The sequence below is a fragment of the Podarcis erhardii genome (assembly GCF_964252035.2).
Source record: "Podarcis erhardii genome assembly, chromosome: 1".
Lineage (NCBI taxonomy): Eukaryota > Metazoa > Chordata > Lepidosauria > Squamata > Lacertidae > Podarcis > Podarcis erhardii.
The window spans coordinates 98,356,434-98,379,543 of NC_138497.1; the positions used below are offsets into that span (position 1 = coordinate 98,356,434).

The following is a 23,110-nucleotide window of genomic DNA, read 5'->3' on the forward strand; positions in this document are numbered from 1 at the left end:
TTTGTTTGTTTGTTTGTTTGTTTTATTATTTTAGTCAAATAGGTGCCCAAACAGAATATTAAGTGCAGTTTATAAGAGAATGTTGATTTCCTCTGTGCTTTCTCTGATGGGAGCACTAATTGTCATAGTATACTCAGCATTTTTTGTTGTTTTTGTTTCATGAAAGAAAGATATGCAGTTTTGTAGTTTAACAGCTATCCAATGCATACTTGCTGGGGAGTAAGCTCCTCTGAACTCAGTGGTACTTATATCCAAGTAAACAAGTTTAGCATTGTGTTTTTAACCCCATTATCTATTCATATAGATCCTATTTATCTAGGATTACAGTAACCTTCATCCTGTTCTTCTCTCCTAAACCACCACTATCTGTTTGGGTGCTGTGACTATTACAGTATATATAAAATTTCAAACCAAACCACAAAGCAGCAGGGTATCAATGGTTTTGTTTCTTTTAACTGTAAAGTGTGAAAAATACATTAGACAGAGGCAGGGGTGGGTTGCCAAGTGGGGCAGATCTGCAATAGTAGCTTCCCTACCACTTATAGGCAGGCAGAGGAACAAGACAGCCTCCTGTTCAGCCCTTACCTCTGGCTGGTCAAAGTCCTCCCACCTCCTTGATGTGGATCTCAGTCCACAGGAAGGGCAGAGGAGAGAGCATCTCTTCTTCCCACTGCCGGACATCTAGGGTCACCTCACTCCTCTACCTTTGGGTGCCAGTCTTACAGCCCCTATCCCCACCTGCTCCTTTTCTCCCTTCCTTGGTAGCTCAGCTGGTAGAGCATGAGACTCTTAATCTCAGGATTGTGGGTTCAAGCCCCATATTGGGCCAAATATTGCTGTATTGCATAAGGTTGGACTAGATGACCTTTGTGATACCTTACAACTTTACAATTCTATGATTCCTCTTCTTCTGTCTGAGGCTGCCAAGACATGCAATTTCAATCTTGCTCTTTCGATCTCTGCCCCACAAAATGTAAAATACTAGAAATGATTGGACACTTTCCCCACCTCTTCTATTTTCACAAGCATGTCCTTCTCTGTGTTCTGAAAAGGAAATATTTAAATTCCAAACCGCCCATGGGAAGTTAAACCATAACCACCAACACATCTTAACTGCTACAATGCCTACAAATTTCACCCACTTCTATCAAAGGATTGGAGTGGAGTTGTGGCCATTTGAAAATGTCCTAATAGTTAAGGGGGTGGGGAAATGAAGAAATGGCTGCCCTTGTGGGAAAACCACTGGGGGACCTTCTGAAATTTGGTAGGATATACGCCCTCAGAAGTGGAAACTTGTTGCAAATTTCAGATTATTCTGTCCTTTTTACAACACACACACACACACACACGCACACACACACACACACACTACAAATATCCCTGGACCTATCTGCCTTTAGTTTATCTATTTGGGTGGGGATAACATGCCTGCAAATTTCATCCACTTCTATCAAAAGGGAGGAAGTTAAACAAAAATAACTTCCTCCCTTTTGATAGAATAACTTCCCCACAAACAAAAATAAAGATTTGGAAGAGAAATGAAGCAAATTGAAGTTGACCTTTAAGCAAATCAAGCAGACTACAAAGCACTTCAGATCAAGACAGGCTGTTTTCCAAAGCACCAAATTGGGGTCCAAATTAAATACGCAGCTTAGCACACATCCCCAATAATTAGTTTTTATGGTTTATAGCAGGAGTGAGAAACTTGTGATCATCTGGGTGTTGCCAGACTGCAATGCCTATCATCCATGATTTTTGCCAAGCTTGCTGGAGCTGATGGGAGTTGGAGTCCAACAACTTCTGGTTGTCCATCCTTGTTTTATGTTTTCCATCCTTGTTTTATAGAGAACTTAGACTCAGGTGTGACTTGTGATCCAGGTACCATGAAATTCCCATGGGAGTCTCCAGGATTATTCCAGAGGTGTTAGTTGTGGATTACATTCACAGGACACTATTCAGTCAAATGTAAGCACATGCTTAGCTCTATCACATTAACAGTGATACTTAGAAGTGCTTTATTTTGGTTGAATCACACTCTTAGTGATTTTCTCAAGTCTGCTCAGCTGCTGAGCTGGATTACAGCTCAAGTCTCTCAGGTACAAATATAATAATAGCCACTGAACCAGAGGAGCTCAGCTGTAAATATATGTTCCAGTTGCCACACTGGTGTCTCTGGAGTTGCTGCCTTGAATGCCATGTGTTATTAACTATTGAGAAATTTGGATGGGAGAATAGCACTGTTGGTGCTTTATATATGAGACTACCTCCCTCCTTGTGTCCTTCAATCCAGTATAATTAAATTGAGGGTTGGATTCTTCAAAGAACTGTGTTATGCAGTAAGGAATGAAATAATGAATGAATGTATAAAATGAGATTAATTTCTTATATTGCAATTGTGATGATAATGCCTGTTCACATAGAGCCAGTTCATGTACTTCTTACTTAAAACTTACAGATGAGCGGGGTGGTATGGATGGTGTGGTTCTTGTTTTTAACAGCAGCTTCATGTGCAGAATCAGAAAATGAAAGTTTTAATGGGAGAAGAATAAATATTATAACTTACCATTGTCCGCACATCAAACTGGAAACCCTATTCTCTTTCAGTTGTCAGAACACAAAAGGTGGCCCAAGGTCAATAGCACTGATTTCACACACACAGAAAAGGTTTCCCACCTGCATGCAACTTTACACGTTTTCTTTCTATGCCACTTTTCTTAATTTTACAAATTGATGTTTGATCTCTGCTTTGAAGGGTTGTGGAGCAGAGTGTTAACTGATCTAACAGCAGCATATCCTTCTTGCAGGGAATCTAAATCAACTCTCTGTGTTGAGTTCTGCATCACTAAAACAGAATCCTCCCTCTTGGCTTAATTATAACAAAGCTTTTCTGTTGGAGAAGAAAAAAAGAAGTTATGCTGCCACCAAAATAAACAAACCTCATAATTCTTCTCCCAAACTGCAATCACTCCCCTCTCAATAGAATGAAATTTCACTTTATTGGGTTCATTTTTAATGCTGTCATCTTTGCCCGCAACCCTGGGATGAACTCAGTCCTATTGTGTTCACAGTGCCATCATGGCTATAGAAAGAGCAGAGCTGATCTGAAACGCAGGTAAAATTGTCCCCTCAGCCTGCAATCCTTCCAGTTTCCTCAGTGGTGTTGCCAATTTAAAGATGACAACTGTTCCTCTGAGATTCACTTTCCATCTGCCTCTGCTTTCAAAACACTCAACAACACTTCTACTCCTTAACTCCTAAATATATTTACTGACAGATTTTATGCACGCACAAAAACCATTTAAAATTGTCGTACCTGAACAGATCATGGGTTCATCTGTTCTTATATTCTGCCTTGGCAGTATCTCAAAGGAAACTTAAAGCTCCCATTCTGCACCTGGCCAATTAAAAAGTGCTATATGTAAAGAATGTCATTAACTTCCTGGTTACTTTGGCCACCTAAAAAAGAAAAAAGAAACCTTCTATTGCCTAGTTGCAAAGGGGGGTATTTCTACAATTATAGAGTTGTGCAATGTGTTATATATTCTCCCAGGACACAAGCCAAGAGGAGCATAGCCAAGAACAACAACTTTAATGATAAACGAAACTTCAGTGGAACTAGGGGTGGGGAATCTCCAGCCCTGGGAGCCTGAATACAGCTCTTCAGGCTTTCTCCATGCCCCTCAAGTGTTTTTGCCTGGCCACACGTGTCTTTGAACTGTGGTAATGCCTCTTGTTTGCCTGAATGGAGAGACATCTTTCTGGGTGTAGACAACTCTGAGCATTTGAAACTGGGACAAAAGTGCTAGCATAATAATCAGGAAAACTATCATGGCTACAACCTTCTGAATGCACACCTATTGTTGGCGTCCCTGCTTTCCACTCTACTGTCCCAATGGGCACCAGCCACCAACACTGCACAATTTATTTAACACTACCATGTCTGTATAAAATTACCCTAATATGCCATCACTGTTTCTCTTATTCCATATGCCTGTTATTTGTCTGTGGGAAATGCTGTTTCAATTTAGTATGCTATATAAATCAGCTAATATTAACCTGCTTCTCCAGTGCACAGGGCATTATATTTTCTTAAGTGTATTGTCTCCAAATGTAATCAGTTTACTGGATATTTATATGCAGGTCTGTAGAGCAAATCCAGGTGTGTTTCTGAACTCATTTTGGGTTCAGTCTGTTCTATAGGAAGCTACGTCTAAAAATAAAAAGTCATCACGCCAAGTGGCATAAACATGTGCATAATGCAAAAACACACACAAAGAAATGTAATTCCTGCTTGGCTTAAAAGTTATATTGATAGAGATAGTGAGAAAGAACCCCCTTAGGCCTCAGAATTCCCCCTTAAGAACACCAGGAACTGTGTCTCCTTTTGGGACAAGGAGGCACAACAGAGGCGGTGGTGTCTTTATGATATATGCTTGCTTTATACATATATACAACCTGAATCTAGATGTAGGGATTGTGGGGCATTCACATCCTAAGAGGGGTTTGTGCTTTCCAGCAGTGCAGCATTGGATTCAGGAGCATCCTAAGCACCATCCCCCTGTCTCTCTTTAACAGCCTGCTCAAGCCAGCCAGTATGGCTGCTGTCCCTCAGTCCCCACATGGAGTTCTGCCCACTTCCTCCTCCTTTCCAGCAACATTTGCAGAAAAACAACTACTCCCCTTCTACTTCCAGCAAACACACATCCCGGTCACCCTGGCATCTTCTGTTAAAGATTGCAAAAGGCAAAGATAATCCTACCCCAAAACTACTGGGGTCTTATATTTTGTCAATGGCTTATCATTATTAAACAAACGAGGCTATTGTCAGCTTTTTGTTTCTTCAATGACCCACCCTCAGCGAGCCTTGCCAGGCTGGCCTCATGAGGTAGCTAGCCTGTATTATTTCCAGCCCTTGCTAAATTCATGAGTTTATGAGGTTGTTCAAATTCTAACCCTTCACTGAATGCAGAGGTTGGAGGGGGTAGTGGTCTGCCACCCACAACTCATAACAATTTTCAGCACTTCTCTTAAGGTTTCAGAACATATCACATACACCATCCCAGTGTCCCCAGCCGGCAAACCCATATTATCATCCATATATTCCAGATGAGAGGCTGATAAATAGTGTCCCTTGTTTAAGAGCATAGCCAAGATAAGATTTGAAACAAAGACTTCACAACTTATGCACTAGACATCCAATTGTGTAATGTAGAAGTTAACGGCTAAGCTACACGTGGCCTGTAGATTTCTACATGTATGGACATTTAAGCACGTGGCTGTCCAATCAAAGAGATCATAATTCCATCCATGTCTTTGCCCACCACAGGAGACCATGATGTGCATAATATTTCTGACTTACGTTTGGGCAAAGGGTAATAAATTTTGATGTAGCTCAGCTTACAGGAAGTCTGTCATCAGAGTCAGGACGACACAGCAAAGATTTAACAGAGCACTAACCTTTATTCCAGTTATGAGGCAGCCTAGCTATGTTGACTAAGAGAATGAACCTGGCACACCCAGAGAGTCAGAGACATGCATCTTGGATGCAAGTTCTAGAAGACCTAATTCCTGCTTTGCAACCCTTTTTTCCCCTGGCCTGGAAGAGAAGGGCCCCAATTGCAGCTATAAAGCTGAGGGTGTTGCGTTGGGGGATTGTTTAGGCGGGGTTGAGTTTGGGGTGGAATTGTTGTTGTCATTATTATTATTTTTGTATATTTATTTTAGATCTTATGTGGAAATTGTTCAGATTGGTTGTATATTTGTTATGTTTTGTTTATTGCTTATGACTACTTTTGTTGTAATTATGTATTTTTTCATGTTACGCTGCCTCAAGCATGGTTTGAACTATGGCAAGACAGCATAAAAATAAAATTACATATTTATATATGCACACCCAGAGAAATTTAATATGAACAGAAAATGGGTATCTTAAAGATACATTTATTGGTTCAAGGAAAATAATAATAAAGAAGGAATAATTCCTAGACGCCAATATCCAAGTTTGGAGAAAGTACTTTTTGGTGAGAGAACCCCAGCAAAACATTGCAGAATATGTAGCAAAGTAAAGCATGGAAATATAAACTGTTAAATGTTTAAAATATGCCCTTTAAAGGGAGTTCCAACGTTTCTCTCCTCTAGCATAGAAAAAGGGCATGTTGCAGCACTTCCTTGCCAGAGAAACAGTGAGGTTCGATCCCTGTATGGACCAGCTGCATATTCCTGCATTGCAGGGGGTTGGACTAGATGATCCTTAGGGTCCCTTCCAACTCTACAGTTCTGTGATTCTGTGATTCTGTGAAAGGTGCAGCCTATGGTGTCAAGCTGCAGTCTGCAGCCCAGTTGTGTCAATGGACAAGAAAAGGTTTCTTTCTGACATGAGTCAGCAGGCTGCAGACTTCCTACCAGCAAACAGATACATTTGAAGTTAATGGGTTTCATTTAGGGTTATTGCTTTAAAAGTACTAATTTTCCCAGAGCAACAAAACAAAAAACTGAAATGACAGCAGGTTCAGCTTGCACTAGCGATTTACAAAATATATTGTTGTGTGTTGTGTGTGGAGATATGTGGGGCAGATCCATCTTCAGGTGGCTCTCTCCCTAGGAAATTAAAAACCTTTCCTTCCTGGTGCCCTAGACCATTTTTAGTAGACCTTAACAATTGTGGTATTGGGGTGTATGTGTATTGCAATGCATGGAGTGTTCTGGGCAGCTCTGGTGTGTGAAGTAGGGAGCTACTGCTTCCTGGATGCAGTGGCACTGCCAATCCAGGCTCCAGGTGGGCTGGGGCAGGGTAGCAGTGAGGGTTGAGGAAGCACTAGGTTGGCAGCGGCAGGGGCAAGTAGCTGCACCCAGCACTGCCAACCCATTGCTCCCCAATCCTCAACACCACCATCCTTCACCCTACCAGTCCTGGAGAGTGGCAGCACCCCTGCAGCTGGTAAAGTAGCACAGCTGCATCCCCCTACCACATACACTGTGACTTGTTTTGGAGAGGTGTCCCTGTCATGGTGAGTTCATCAGTCCCTTCCCTATGCAGGCAGCATAAGGGAAGTAGTGGAACAGAAACAACACCTTATTGGTTGGCCCTAGTGCAGAGCAGTTTCCAGGCTGCTCTGGCTATTTCTTCAGTTTTCCTGCAACATTTTGCATATTCTGGTTGTATATTTCCCCTCCCCTCACTGGCTGAGCATGCATTCAGTCCAATGGTTGTTCCATTGATACAGAGGCAGCCTGCCTCTGGTCTCAGCATTATATGAGTGTGGATTGTTCTGCTTGTCACCCATTCAGAAGTCTGCCATTGTCATCAGTAAAAAAATTCACTGCAGTATTTCTGAAGAAAAACATAAAACATTTTATGAGAAGTTCTGAAGTCGGTATGGTTTAAACTTCAAATAATCTAACCCCAGAGCTGAATTTGTTTTAAATCACATTGATCCACTTTCAGAAATTGTGGCTTCCATTGGCTTTTAAAGACGGAAGCAAAACAGTTACTAAAATGCCCACCCTGCAAATGCCTGTGGGTTGAATCGCAAGCTGCACACATGGTGAAGCAATCAGAATGACCACCTTGCTGCCTGCCAGATACTGCATTCTCAAGGAATTCAACAAGCATGGGCCAAACTCAGCCCAGCTTCTCAATGCATCCTCATAGCTTATGTAACTCGACCCCAGAATTTCTGGGAAGCCATCCTGAGACTTGGTGGGCAAATGTCCTAAGCGAGATTCTGCACTGGAATTGCTTTTAAATAATAATTTTGCCATTTCCAACTTCCAACCAATGTCATCTGCTGTCATTTTTAGCTGTCATTTAAAGACGTTCTGAGGAAAATTCCTAGTTATCATTAAGCAAAGTAACTTGTCTACTTGCCTAAACCTTTGAAATTGTCCTTCAATAATAATTATTTTCCTTGTTTGGTAAAACTACAAAGCAGGCAACTGTTATCAATATGCTAAATGTGCCCATTAGGGAGGACATTCTGAAGTCTGGATGCAACTGCAGGAAAAGCCCCTTCCTTTGTGGAAACAACGTGTGTCTCTACTAAAGAGTATACTGGGATCAGGGCCTCTCCAGGAGATCTTAGGATTGGACAGGCTTGTATGGGAAGAGTCACTCTTTTAGGTATTTGGTTCCTAGTCATTTAGGGCTTTAAAATTAAGCACCACTGCTTAAATTGGTCTCAGAAGTGAGAAGACAGCCAACATAGATTTTTCAAAGTAGGTTGCATAGGAATGACTCCAGCCATTCTTGTCACCAAATCTTACATTAACTGAAGCTTCTTGGCGATATTTAAGGGCAATTCACATATCACACAGGTCAGCAACATACCGGTAGCTGGAATGTTACTGGGGCACTGGTCACCATGGCTAAGCCATCCCTGTCCAGGAACAGTCATAGCTGTCAAACCTGGTAAAACTGCTAAAAGGCACTCCAGGCCAGAGAGGGCATGTGAGAGAGCATGAGTGTGAGATGGCAGGTCACTCCACATTATTGACTTACTCCCTCCTTTAGCACTTTGGTAAGAAGACAAACCTCCTAAAGTATTTCTCTCTTCCTCTAAGCCGTTCTGAAGTTTCTTTTAACTTCAGTTGACAATCCAATTATGGACAGTCCATCCTTTCACTACACCAGGGCAGAACTTTGATAACCACAACAAGCGGCTAATTGTGATTGGGTAAAATAGCAGGTATCTATCTAGTGCCATCATTTATGAAACTGAAGAAGGAATTGGGAAACAGCGCATTAATTCCTAACCATCATCACAGTTCCTTGTTACTGTACACAGTAATTTCAAGTTTATAAATATTTTTTAATTAAAAAAAATTGAAAGGCAGTGATCAAAGCCTACAAAAGCCTTCAGCACACACAAAAACATGGACAAGTCTGAATATGGACAGAACTTGAACAAGAAATTTTAGACATCTGGGAAAGCTTGAATTATTGGCTTCCATCTCTGAAATACTTTCAGTAAGTTCTCCCCTTTTTTTCTTTTCCTTGTTACAAAGTCTAATTAATGTGACCAGTTCATTTGAATTACAAATCACTGGCAACCTTAATTTCAAAATATATTGAAAAAGTTAACAGCACTCATAGCCTTTGCTCCCAGGGTCAATACATTCTGCTGGTGAGTAGCTATTTCAATTAACGCCTCTGGCAAAAGTTCACCCTTTAAAACCAGCAAATATTCCTGGCAAACTATGATTTGAAATAATTTGGTTTTCTAGTGCTCAAGGTCTTTATGTACTAGCCTTACTCTTTGATATTTTTTCTTATCATTACTTCCATGGCCTGACTTTAGGACTTTGAACTCCTAGAGGTAGCTTTCATCTTTATATGTGGTTGTAAAGTGCCATAGATATCCATTGAGCTACAATAAAACTGGCAATGAATAAGAAATTAGATTCTGAGCCTCTCAGAAGAGAACTGTATCTTTTTGTACTCTGTAATAATTTTTATCCACCTGTAACCCTTAATAAGGCAATCAGCAGTTCTTAAATAATAGAAATACTATAGAATGGGCAGTTGTTTCTACAGGAAAAACTTTGCCCTTTCCTGTGGGAAGGCAGAATATCTTTATTACTTCAGGGCTAAAAGTTGACTAGGAACACATGATCTACAGATTTAGTCAATACAGTGGTACCTCGGGTTACAGATGTTCAGGTTAAAGACGCTTTAGGTTACTGACTCCACTAACCCAGAAATAGTACCTCGGGTTAAGAACTTTGCTTCAGGATGAGAACAGAAATCGTGCTCTGGCAGCGTGGCGGCAGCGGGAGGCCCCATTAGCTAAAGTGGTACCTCAGGTTAAGAACAGTTTCAGGTTAAGAACGGACTTCCGGAACGAATTAAGTTCTTAACCCGAGGTACCCGAGGTATATTTGTTGCTAGACAACACCACCTCAGATTACATATGCAGGATCAGCTATGTAATGGTCCCCATAGGAAAACTTCCTCCATATAAAAAATTACAATGTCAGGATTCTACTTTGTGACTTTATATCTCAATAGGAATGTGGAAGTCCAGAATATAAGAATTTGAACACACTGCTTCTGCTAGGAATTAGTGAACATTTGCATTGGGTAACATACATTAAATTTTGTAATATCAAATTTGTGGTGAAACAACAAAACCAAAACCAAAAACTGATAACACCCTGCCTCTGGATAATGTCTCCTAGTAGTATTAGTCAGAACTCTGTGGTATAAGGAACATAGGAAGTTGAATGTAACTGGGTGAAACTATATTGTCCATCTACCCCTGTATTGATTATTATGCTGACTGGCAGTGGCTCTTCAGGGTGTCAGGCACAGCATCCTTCTCATCATCTGCTACCTGATTCTGTTTGCTCAAACCCAGGCCCTTCTACATGCAAGGCATGTGCTCTGCCACTAAACTGGGGTCCCTGCACATTTTGTAGGTTAAATTCCACAAAGTTAAGCAGCAGTCGACCAAAACTATTGCATGAGGGAGAACTAGTGAAATACAACCAGAACCGCTGCAAAACTTTCTTAAATCCCCAACTTCCACAAGCAATCAAAAAATAATTCCATTTTCTACTTCATGAAAAGCCTCCAAGAGGTCAAGGGAAATTAAGTCACGCTCCTCTCTGCCCAGGTAATAAATGGATCCTCTTCCTTAAACACAGGCCTGAGGTGCAAAGGAAAGGAATTCAGAAAATCAGTAGACAGGAATTCAGAAAATCAGTAGTAGTAGAAAATCAGTAGATCAGTTCTATGGTGGTTCTGTTCTTACATCCTGATTTAATTGTTAATGTTTTCTTTTTCTGTTTAGTAAACTCCTGTGACCTGTTGCTATGAATGTTGTGTCCTATGCCGTGACTTACAGCTGAATTCTGTACGTATCTCTTAAAAAACTGCACAACACTACAACGTTTACACAACAGTAAGTCCAGTTGAGGTTAGTGGGGTTTAGTCTCAGATAAGACGCTACAGGATTTTAGCCTGACCTGATACACGTCTACTCTTTTTTTAAAAAAAGAAAAGGTACCCTGGAGGACATTGGGGTTAAATTTCCAGCAAGCAGGCACAGGATTGGAGACTAACAGTGTAATTATATACACGCCTACTTTAAAGTAAGTACCACAGAGGTAAATGTGGCTTACGTCTAGGTACGGGGGCAACAGCAATCCTATACTTTCTGTGGCTGGTAGCCTATACCCACTTTCTTGGGGGGAAGCTCTGTTGACTTCAAGGAGAATAAGGTTTGAATACACATATGTAGGACTGCACTGTTAAACTTCTGAATAGACTGAACTGTAAATCCCAGCATAAGACACAGCCATAAAAGGTACCCCTGCCCGTACAGGCCAGTCGTGTCCGACTCTAGGGTTGTGCGCCCATCTCACTTAAGAGGCCGGGAGCCAGCGCTGTCCGGAGACACTTCCGGGTCACGTGGCCAGCGTGACAAAGCTGCTCTGGCGAGCCGGCACCAGCACAGCACACGGAAACACCGTTTACCTTCCCGCTATAAAGCGGTACCTATTTATCTACTTGCACTTAAGGGTGCTTTCGAACTGCTAGGTGGGCAGGAGCTGGGACCGAAAGACGGGAGCTCACCCCGCCACGGGGATTCGAACCGCCGACCATGCGATCGGCAAGCCCTAGGCGCTGAGGTTTTACCCACAGCGCCACCCGCGTCCCTAAGACACAGCCATAGGTCTCAACAATTTACCAAGCGGAAAACAAAAACCTTACTAAACCTTACTACGTTAATTAATTGACTACATTATTGGAATGCACTCTGTGTCAGGTTTCCCATTAAGATGATCCAGAAGCTGCCTGTGGTGCAAAATACCACTGACCAGTTGGTATCTGGTACAGCAAGTAGTGGGGTGGGGGGTCGTATTGCTCTGATCTTCCAAACTTTGCACTGCCTCCTTGTGAGCTGCTAGACTGGTTCAAGGAGTTTGTATTCCTATACAAAGCCTTCAGTGACCTGGGGCTCAACTACCTGAAGGAAAGCCTTCTCCTGTTTTGTCCCCTATGATCATTAACATCAGCAGGAGATGCCTGCTTATTGTCCCACCACTGGCTATTGCTAGCTGGTCAGTGCTCCATGACACAAGGCAGGCACCCCCAAACTCGGCCCTCCAGATGTTTTGGGACTACAGCTCCCGTCATCCCTCGCTAACAGGACCAGTAGTCAGGGATGATGAGAACTGTAGTCCCAAAACATCTGGAGGGCCGAGTTTGGGGATGCCTGACACAAGGCATTCCCAGAAGCAGAACCTAGAACCTAATGGAACTGTGAGATTATGGCTCTCTCTCCTGATTTCTGCTTGATAGTCCCCCATACTGGATATTTTTAGACACACACACACCACCAGGCCTCTGGAGTATAACAAATTTTCCACTGACTGTGCTGCTTCGTTTTATCCAGTTTTAGTATGGTTGGTTTGTATGTTTTCTGTTAAGTTTTGTTTGTTGTTACTGAAACCTGTATTGTTAGCCACCTTGGGTTCCAATTAGGATGAAGGGTAAAGTATACATCTATAGAAATAAATATATCTGTTTTTTTCTTATAATCATTCATTCTTGACAATCGCCACAAACATTTCACAGTGACTAAAAAGCATGCAAGAGAATGCAGGTCTGAACTCTGCTAATCTTATTTCACCTTAAGTCCTGAAACTGAATAGGGTTCACACACACACACACACACACACACACACAAAACCTCCAGCATGATTTCTGCTGCTTTCTCTTTATGAAAAGAGCCTGTTTTACAAAGCATATGAATCACAGGAGAATACTTCTAAAGTTGCTCATCCTTTCTAACGGAATAAGTCCAAGGCTTTGATCACTAATAACCTATGAGCATTATAAATTCCAAATGTCTCATTAAATGTCAAGGGCTTTTTATACATAGTATCATAGAATACTATATGCTACAATGTACAACTGCAGATTGTGCCAGCCTTCCTGGAGATAAAGACTTCAATGTTTCTGAATTTAATTAAGTCTTCTGCAACTGCATTTCAGAATCTAATGTATGTGTCTCCCCTGAAAAACAAATTTGTAGTATTTTGTACCAGTTATGCTTTCATCCACAGCAGCCAAGAAAATTGTACTTCTTTGCCATTTGGTTTTCTTCCATTACTATGGATAGTTTTCTTGCATTATTCTGGCTGGGTCTTGCAAATGGTACAACATGCATAAATATATCTAAGGTTGTTTGGCTATTGGCCTAACATATTAACTTTGTTCTGAACACATATTGCAATCTTCATATGAGTTACACAGGAAGTAAGTCCCATTCATTCCAGTTGAAATACTCAACTTTTATTTTTAAAAACCCAGAGAATTTACACTGACCACCAGATGTCACCCATCTTCCATTGGTTGGCTCTATGCATTTGTCTTTAAAAATACCCCAAATGTTGACTCCAACAAATTATTTTGCCATTCATAAGCAAATAGGGAAGGGGCCATGGCTCAGTGGCAGAGCATGGGCTTTGCATGCAAAAATGGTCCGAGGTTCAAGCCACAGCATCACAAGGTAGGACTAGGGAAGACTCTTGCCTCAACCCAGGAGACCTGAGGCCGCCAATCTAGACAGCCTGATAGTCTTATCTCAGTACAAGGCGATTTCCTGTACCAAGTAACTTAGTACCAAGTAACTTAGATTGCAGCAATTCCTTTATCTTTGTTGTACTACAGTTCAATTTTTCAATTATTAGTATTATTTTCTATTAAAATAATTATTCATGCAAGTCTGCACTCAGCAGAACAGTATGCCATGGAATATCTTAGATTTATTTTATTTTATTTTATTTTATTTTTATTTTTATTTTATTTTTATTTTAAAAAAATATATTTCTAAGCATAGTAATAGCAAATATGCACACTGTATTTCCCTGTTCTGGGCCAAAAGGCATGAAACAGGGAATAGAAAAGGGACCAAATAAATAAAATCAGAAATAATGATGGGGTCAAAAGAAAAAGGAGGCTTTGCAGTTCCTGATTTAAGAAGATACTACAAAGCTGCATGTTGGAGCTGGTTGAAAGAGTGGGTGTTACTTAAAAATAGGGAGGTTTTGGAATTGGAAGGTTGGGATAAAATTTATGGATGGCATGGCTATTTATTTTATGGGAAAATACAAATACATAAAAGATTTACGAATCATTTAGTGAGAAAGGCCTTGTTTGAAGTATGGGAGAGAACAAAGGAGAAAATTATAGAAAAAACTCTGTGGTGGACCTCCTCAGTAGAGGCAAACTCCACACTTAAAAATAATGCAAAAAATTGTGGCTAATCTATAAAGAGTTGGTGGAAAAAGTGAATGAAAATCCTAAATTAAAAGAGTATGAAGAATTAAAAAAGACGGGAATAAATTGACTGGAATATTTTCAATTGAAAGCGACATTTGAGAAAGATATAAAGAGTAGAGGATTTGAAAACAAAACATCAAGGTTAGATAAAGAAGTTTTACAAAATAATCAAAAAAATACTCACAAAAATATATAAACTATTAAATAATACACAAACAGATCAAGAAATTAAAAGGAAAATGTATTAAAGTGGGAAAAGATTTAGGTTACAAAATTGATTATAAAGATTGGGGAAAATTTTGGACAAAGAAAAATTTTGGACAAAAGAAAATTTTATGAAGATGCACCACAGATGGTATTTGTCTCCAGACAAGTTGGCAAAAATGAATAAATTGGGTAGTAACAAAACAAATTCCTTCCAGTAGCACCTTAAAGACCAACTAAGTCAGTTCTTGGTATGAGCTTTCGTGTGCATGCACACTTCTTCAGATACACTGAAACAGAAGTTTCCAGACCCTTCTATATAGTGAGAAGGTGGGGAGGGGTATTACTCAGAAGGGTGGTGGGAATGGGTGATTGGCAGATAGCTGTGATGAGCCTGTTGACGACTCTTAACGACTGCAATAGGTCTTACAGGAAAAAGCAAGGGGTGAAAAGGTGAAAAATGGCTTTGTCATGTATAATGAGATAAGAATCCAAGGTCTTTGTTCAGACCAGGTTTCTCCATGGTTTTGAGTTTGGTGATACGGCTACCTATCTGAAATTGGGTAGTAATAAGTGTTGGAGGTGCAACAGAACGACTGGCACTTTGTATCATATGTGGTGGTCCTGCCCTGAAATTAAGACATTTTGGAATATGATACATGAGGAAATTAAAAAATTGATAAAAATATCATACAACAAAACAGCAGAATCATATTTATTAGGAATCTTGACTAGAGACATCCCGAAAGAGAAAATAAATATTTTCCTGTATTCAACAACAGCAGCAAGAATGCTGATATCCAGCCATTGGAAAGGAAACCACATCCCAACCAAAGAGGAATGGTTGAATAAACTATGTGAATATTTAGAATTAGCAAAGTTAACTGATTTAATAAGACAAAAACCAAAGAGTATAATTCAGAAACAACGGAAATGTTTAAATGATTATTTATACAGACAAGGATCAAATACAAGGTTTTGGTTGTGTTTAGAGTAAATTTGTGAGATACCCAGAGCGACCTAATTATTTATATGAGATTCTTTGGGAGAGAAAAAAATATGGAATAACACATACAATTATGTTTAAAATGTCTATAGGAAATGCAGTGTAAGAGGTGGAAGTCATTCAATGACATTTTATTATTATTTGTTTATTGAAATACATGTAGAAAAAAATAGGAATAAATTCTTCTTACTTCTCTTTTTCTTTTTCTAATTTTTCTTTCTTTTTCTTATTCTTTCTTCTTTTTCATTCTTATTCTTTTCTCTTCTATGTTTTTCTTTTTTTATTAACAGCATTATGGAGAATTTTAGATATATGTATGTAATTGTAACACTCTGTTGATTGATTTTGATTTTGTAATAATTATATAAAGCTAATAAAATTAAAAAAGGAAATAAAGGAAAGAGACCAAATAAATAAATAAATAAATACACACCTTAAAAAAAACAAAAACCCTTCCAGGTAGTGGAAGTGACAAGTGCATACGACTGTGCCCCTCTTTTAAAAGCCCAAATAGAATGTGCTTATAGTGAACTCATTGCTCAAATATGTACTGTATTTAAAAATAAAAATGTGATTTGGCATGCTGTGGGGTGTATAAACCTATCTAAGGTTGTGTGCTATGGGCATTTAATTTGGGCAAAATATGGTGCTTGGGTAAATAAAGATGAAATGTAATAAGAAAAGATAAATGAAAGTAAAAGACGAGAGAAAATAAAAGCCCAGCAATTAGCATACACTGATGTTAAATTAAAATGTCACCTGCTCTAGTCTTCCGTCAGAACTAAGTTAAACATACCCTCTAATTTCAGTGATCCCCATTAAATAAAGCCGAAGATAGAATCTTGAGAAGATTTTCTTTTTTCGCTGTGAAATCACTGGCAGTTTAGCTTACAGGCCCCTGTCTGTAAAGGTCTGACCAAACTTACATGCTCTGATCATACTCTACAGTATCAATATATAGGTCTGGGTAACAGTGTCTTACAGTTAGTGACAGGCCTATAACATCTTTAACATTGAAATTTATGTCTTGGAGTATCACCATATAGTATTCATAGAGGAATGTGGCAAATCTATAACGGAAATATGATGAAACACACATCTTACATTTTAATCGTTGGGCAATCAATACAGAAAGATATTATTTTGAAATCTCAGGCTGCCAGATAGTAAGAGTGATGTCTCATTTATACCCTAGCCACCCTTTTCGTCTAAGCCATTGATCGTTTTAAACTGTCTTTTATCAGACAAGCCCAATGCAGAGTTAGATTCATTGATTTCAGAGGGCTCCTGTGCACCTAACTGCACAAATATGACTGCAAGAACTATTAACAGCTGGCAAACACTCTAACATAAAAGGTTATAAATTCCATCGGGAGAGGATAAGATTCATATATGTTAATAGGACTCTTCCATATAAATGACACTGAACTTATCCTTGCTTGATCTGCTTTCTTGATGGCTGTATTTCAGACCACTTTGACAAAATGGGGACTATTTTAATTGATGGCTTAAAGAACAGTATACATAGCCAACATTAGTCATACTGGGAGTAGACTCACTTAAATCAGTTTGTCTACTCTGAATATGACTAATGTTGGCTGTTAATAACTTTTAAAGTATATATCACAAGGTGCAACCCTGACACAAAGCTGACATTGACACCCCAAAAATAGGACCTGGCAACTGATGCGTGGGGTGCTAGAGATGCCAAGAAGCTTGTTTTCTCCTCTTTCCACATTATTAAGATCTCACTTCTCTTTCTCTCCATTGTCCTTATTTTCTTCTGCAGCAGGAATGGGCAACATGGTGCCTTCTAGATGTTGGTGGGCTACAGCTGCCGTGATTCACAGTCAGCAAGACCAATGACCAGAAATTTATGGTAGTTGTAGTCTGACAACATCTGAAGGGTTACTCTGCTGTAAGAGTCAAACTAGGTGTGACATTTGTCATGTAGTTTGGCTTGGCATGACTGATTGAGCCCTATCTGGACCAAGACATGCTGTGAAGGGGTCCTTGCCCCTGCCACATCCTGATTCACTTTGTCTCTGCCCCTCCCACCAACCTCAGTCTGATTTCAGGCAGCCTCCACCTGCCTGCTCTAGCTGCCACCTTCCTCTTCCTTAGTCAATCCAGAGCTCAGCAGGGAAGAGGATGGGGCCAGGGGCAAAACTAGAATTGGTGGGTGTTGCCTGTCATTAGCTCTGGCTCCACCTGCTGCTGGTCTCCTTGCAATGGAACCAGCCACCATTGCCGCCACCATGTCCAAGTGAACGGCAGTGACAGGAGGATGGGGTCTGCATTGCAGGGGATTGGGCCAGGTGATCATCAGGGTTCCTTCCAACTACAGTGGTACCTCGGATTACATACGCATCAGGTTAAATACCCTTCAGGTTACAGACTCCGCTAACCCAGAAATAGTACCTCGGGTTAAGAACTTTGCTTCAGGATTAGAACAGAAATCCTGCTCTGGCGGCGCGGCGGCAGCAGGAGGCCCCATTAGCTAAAGTGGTGCTTCAGGTTAAGAACAGTTTCAGGTTAAGCACGGACCTCCGGAATGAACTAAGTACTTAACCTGAGGTACCACTGTACTGATTCTAATTGGTCAGGATTCCCCCTTGCACTACATATGGGAGGGTCCATATCTGTATCATCTCACTTGTGAACAATGCTTGCAATGCATGACCATGTGAAACACCCCCAGGCATTCTTCAAAAAAGTTTTGGGGGTGGCCATTTGTACCACAGTTATTCAATACATGATGGCTGGCAGCTGATTGTGTCAACTGATTGAATTGGAAAGCATTGCATTTAGGGGTTGGTGTTTGCTTGTTGAAGTAGTATGCAAATGTGATATTTGAGCCAGTCGCTCATTCACCACGTGTTAATAGCTGTCAGGCGTGTGAGCCTTTAATGCGTGGGCCCGTGGGGAGCTGCAATATAGGGTCGTCGCTGGTTCTAAATCAGGTTCTCACCAAACTTCCCACTTCTCGTTCTGTAATGGGTATTTACTCAGAAAGCTCCGATCTGTCATTGTGGTTATGTGTTTTCCACTGCCGTGCATTGTGCACGGAATCTTCGTGCATGCATCATTTGAAGTTTATGCCTTGGTACCTATTAAGGTACGAAACCCTGCACTGCAGAGCAGTCCATTGGGTTGCCTCTAGCCGCTTTGGGGCCGTGGCCAGCAGACGGGAAATCTATGAATGTCTGTGCTTTAAAAAAAAGAGGGGGAGCGAGAGCGGGAAGTTTTAGGTTTATCTAACCGTATTATGTGTCAATGATGCCCAGCCGTCTCGGCGGCTAGGCGGGGACATTTGCAACCGTAAACGGAGAGGGTTTTGTGGGGAGGTTTTCCTGGGCAACGGGACCCGGGAAGCTGCAGATGCTTCCTGCTCATGCAGTGTTGTTTTACACACAGAGATGAAGGATTTAACCCCTTCCTGCTGAGGACTTTCTGGAGCAATGTGGGACGTGCTGCCGCTCCGAGCATTAAAACGACAACAACGCGGCAGCCAAACGCTCACACGGTGTCATGCGCCTCCGCGGAGGCCTGCCAAGAGCCTCTCTCTCTCACGAGTCCTGATTTGCTGCGGCCTTTCTCCCAGGCCGGTGGATACGAGTGTGGCACTTTGGAGACGCTCCCTTTCTTTCGCGGCAGGCGGCTCTCTCTCTCTCCCCCCCCCCCCCCCGCCCCTTGTTGTTTTCGTTTGCGCGCGCTCGCCGCCAGGGTGGGGACTTTGCAGACGCTCCCTGGCTCTCCGGCGAGGCGAGGCTGCTATACACGCTCCCGGCCGGGCGGGAGGCTCGTAGACGCTCCCTGCTCGGCCCGGGCTCCTTGACCCTGCCGCAGGAGCCGGCGCACAAGGAGCCGCCGAGCACGGGCCGCTCCGCGCGGGGTTCGGGCGCTGCAGTGGCCAGCCTGGCCCTTGGAAGAAGCCGAGCGCCGAGCGCCGCCGCCTCCGACGCCACTACTGCGTTGCTCCAGGTCCGGCCTCCCCGCCAGTCCGGCGGGGGGGCCAAGCCCCGGCCGCGCTTGGGAGAGTAGGATGGGCGAGGAAGGCGGCGGGGCGACTCGCCGGCGAAGCGGGTAAGCAGCGGGGTTGCGGGGCTTGTCTCTCTCTCTCGGCTCCACTCTGCTCTGCCCCCGTGTAACCCGAGAGCAGCACCGGGAAGCTCGCTTGGAAACGCGGCTTCTCGCAGCGCCGCCAGGGCCCGGCGGGGTGTGCAACGGCGTTGCCGGGCGCCGGGGAAGGACTACGGGGGGCGGGGGGGGGAGCGGAGTGCAGTGGCTCCGTCTCCCCTCCCTCCTTACTCCGCCGTAGTTAAACGTGCTGCTCCTCTCCTCTCTCCCGCCGCCGCCCCCCACCTCTCTCTGTGTGGTCAGGATGGAAGCAGTTCGCATTTACGCGGAGGGGGTGGAGAGCGGTGGAAGAAAGAGCGTACTATTCCCCCTCGTGCGCCGGAGCAGAGGCGGGCAGAGGAGTAGGTCTGCTCCTTTGCTTGCCTGCCTGCGCCTATAGGGTGGAGAGCGCGGTTAAAATGCTGCTTCGCCCTCGCTTGCCTTCTGGAGGCAGAGCAGCTCTGCCAGGGCGCTCCTCTCTCGACGGAGGAATGGATGAGGGACAAGGTGGCTTCTGCTTCCTGCTCTCCAGCGCGTCCCGCGTGGTGGCCGCGTCCGGTGCACAGTCACTTCCCTGCGCGGGTATCTCCCTCTCCCTCCCTGTCAGTGTGGACGACGAGGGTGTGTTATCCGGTCCCTTTTCTCTCCTCTGCTTTTGTCAGGCGGGTAAGACCAACGGGGGGGGGGGGGCTTTTTCCTATCATTAGGACAGTAATTGCTTCTCCCCATTCTTCCTGGCCACGAGATATGGGGAACAGGTTGCCACACCTGCGTCTACTTTCCAGGTTGGCTGGGTGGAGAAAGAGGAACCTGGGAAACTGTCTTACGCGGAGTCAGGCCATTGGGGCACGTCGGTACCCATCGACGTGCAGCGCCTCTCCCTGATTGGGGATGCCGGGGATCGAACCTGGGACATTCTGTACGCAAAGCAGATGCTCCAGCCCTTTTCGTCTGCCTCCTACTAAGGGGCCTTTTCCTTTGGTGGGGCGGGTGGGCGGCGGGCTCGAGTTTGCTCCCCTGCCCTGTGCGTTCCCCTGAGCAGAGTCTGCCACCTTGCTATCTTTTCTTGAGGGAATATAGTAAACATTATTACTGGGATACTGTATAGCAAAGGGTTTCAGAGGGATGAAGGAGCCCCCTTGCCTCTCTTCCTGGCTTTTTCAGGCTCTGGTTCCTAACGTGCACCGCTGTTTGCTTCCAGCCTTTGTCTTTGTGGACAGCTATTATTGGTCTTCCATGAAAGAAAAGTCTTTTTTCTCCTGTTCTCTTCCCTCCCCCCACCTCCTAGTGCCAACAAGCTGGTGGTGATGTTCCCAGCCCAATTTCCGAGGGAGGGATGCAGCTTTTGCCAGTAAAGATACTCCGCCAAGTATCTTCATGGCCCTGAGGGATGGCTGCAATGCCTTTTCTTTTCTGTGTCACCCAGCAGAAGGAACACTTGTTGGCCTTCTTTTGCCCACCCCGCCTTCCGTTTGGGCTGGTGGATTATGTGATGCTTCCCTGAGATTGTAGTGAGAGATGGGAGGTGTGTGTGTGTTGCAGCGGACTATCATTCATCTGCTGCATTTATACCCAGCCTTAATGTCAAAGCATTTGCATTGGAGGTATGTGCAGGAACAAAGGGGCCTGGTGCGTGTGTCCCCTACGGTGTGCACTTCAAGCTTTTCCTTGCTCTTCAGGAAGAGCATTTCTTTGCGCTTCAGGAAGAGACTCAGGGTGGATTCAGAAATTCAGCAGCTCAGCCAGAGTTTGTATTTCCCTAAAGCTATTGTCTCCCAACACACAAATATGTGGCTAGGAAGTCCATAGGGAACCTGAGGTCACTGAAAGGCACCTACAGCTGTTGTCTTGTGGTTGTAATATCTCTCTTTGTGCTATTGGAAATGACATGTGTCTGTATGTATGGCTAGGGGGTGGGAATTGGCCACACCAGCAAACTTGGCATGTCAACATTACATTGACATTTTATACTGAATTTTTATACTGCCCTTCATCCAAAGATCATAGGGTGGTTTACAGTATAAAAACACAAAAATATATAGCAAAAATATATAGTAACAAACAAAAACAATAAGCTTCTCACCCCACACATAGTTTAAAAGGTCATATATTGTTGTTATTATTTATTAAATTTCTATTCCCTCTGTTGGTGGGTAGTAATGCCACAGTGGCACCATACCTAAAGCTACTTCAGAATGTAGCACACTTCATGCTAAATATGGCAAAGCCAGAATGTTAAATCTGGGCATTAAAATTCCCAAGTCCAGTGTAACATGCTGTCACTTTTTTTGCTAATATAAATGATAATTTTATACAGAATGGAAAAGAGCTGTGAGATGGGTTCATTCCACAGTGGAATTCAAATATAGCACAGCATGAAATGACAGTAAACAATGCAGGGAGAGCAAGCATACTCACGATAAAAGATAATGAGTTATACTTCTGTTTTGCTAGGCAAGGATGGCCAAAAGGTTTATTATGCTCTGTGAGAGGAACATTGCACAGAACACAATGCGTGGGAACACTGGCTTTTAGTGTTGAAGTAGAAAATAACTTTGTGGTATTGACTGACTTCTGTATTTAGCCTCAGGTTTGCTTAAACTTCTCCACTGTAAAGCAGAGGTATATAAGCACCCCAAAATGTGAAGTTGGTAGAGTGTTCCAAAATGTTTGTGATTTTGAAAGGATGCTTCATTTTGGCATGCTGTGATTATGATTTATTGGTGAGGACTCTTTGAATTGTGTGTCATAACTTAGCTTATTGGTTCAATTCTGTATTCCTTGTATATGCAAATTCCTCACAAAGGTCCACAGGTGTTCTGATTGCTCATGTATCAGGACCTATATGTTTTTTAGTGGGTAGAGATTAAAAATTCATAGAATTGTAGAGTTGGAAGGGAATCCAAGAGTGATTTAGTCCAGCCCCCTGCAATGCTTGAATCTCAAGTAGATCATACATGACAGATTGCCATCTAACCTCTACCTAAAAACCACCAAGGAAGGAGAGTCCACAAGCTCCCAAGGAAGTCCGTTTCACTGTCGAGCAGCTCTTACTGCCAGAAAGTTAATCGTCTTGTTTAGTTGGAATCTCCTTTCTTGTAACTTGAACCCATTGGTTTGAGTCCTACCCTCCAGAGCAGGAGAAAACAAGCTTGTTCAATCTTCCATTTGACAGTCCTTAAGATATTTGAAGATGGCTATCATATCTCTTCCTAGTCTTCTTTTTACCAGGCTAAACATACCCAGTTCCCTCAACCATTCCTCCTAAGGCTTGGTTTCCAGACCCTTTATAATCTTGGTCAGCCTCATCTACACACATTCCAGCTTGTCAATTTCCTCCTTAAATTGTGATGCCCATAATTGGACACAGTAACTCCCAAGGCACAATAGAGTAAGAGTATTACTTCCCTTGACACTAAATGCAGCTTAAAATAGCATTAGCTTTTTTTGCTGCTGCTTCGCACTGTTAAAGCATGTTAAGCTCATGGTTT

General features: G+C 42.6%; 1 protein-coding gene and 1 long non-coding RNA gene across 8 annotated transcripts in view; both read left to right on the top strand.

The window, feature by feature from the left end:
- The window catches only part of LOC309348838, a 29,019-nt gene extending 23,366 nt beyond the window's left edge, over positions 1-5,653 (top strand). For both annotated transcript variants that reach the window (XR_014159566.1, XR_014159567.1), the window contains exon 4: positions 5,327-5,653. This is a non-coding gene — a long non-coding RNA (uncharacterized lncRNA). The remainder of the gene's footprint in view (positions 1-5,326) is intronic.
- Positions 5,654-19,258: 13,605 nt separating this feature from the next.
- The window catches only part of MGAT5 (alpha-1,6-mannosylglycoprotein 6-beta-N-acetylglucosaminyltransferase), a 120,528-nt gene continuing 116,676 nt past the window's right edge, over positions 19,259-23,110 (top strand). For 4 of the 6 annotated variants that reach the window (XR_014158901.1, XR_014158902.1, XR_014158903.1 and 1 more), the window contains exon 1: positions 19,259-19,586. The gene's annotated coding sequence lies outside the window, so the exon portion shown is untranslated. Of the gene's footprint in view, positions 19,587-19,960; positions 19,982-20,183; positions 20,286-23,110 lie in introns of those variants that run through there. The other 2 variants (XM_081871793.1, XM_081871792.1) reach the window with 2 other exon arrangements.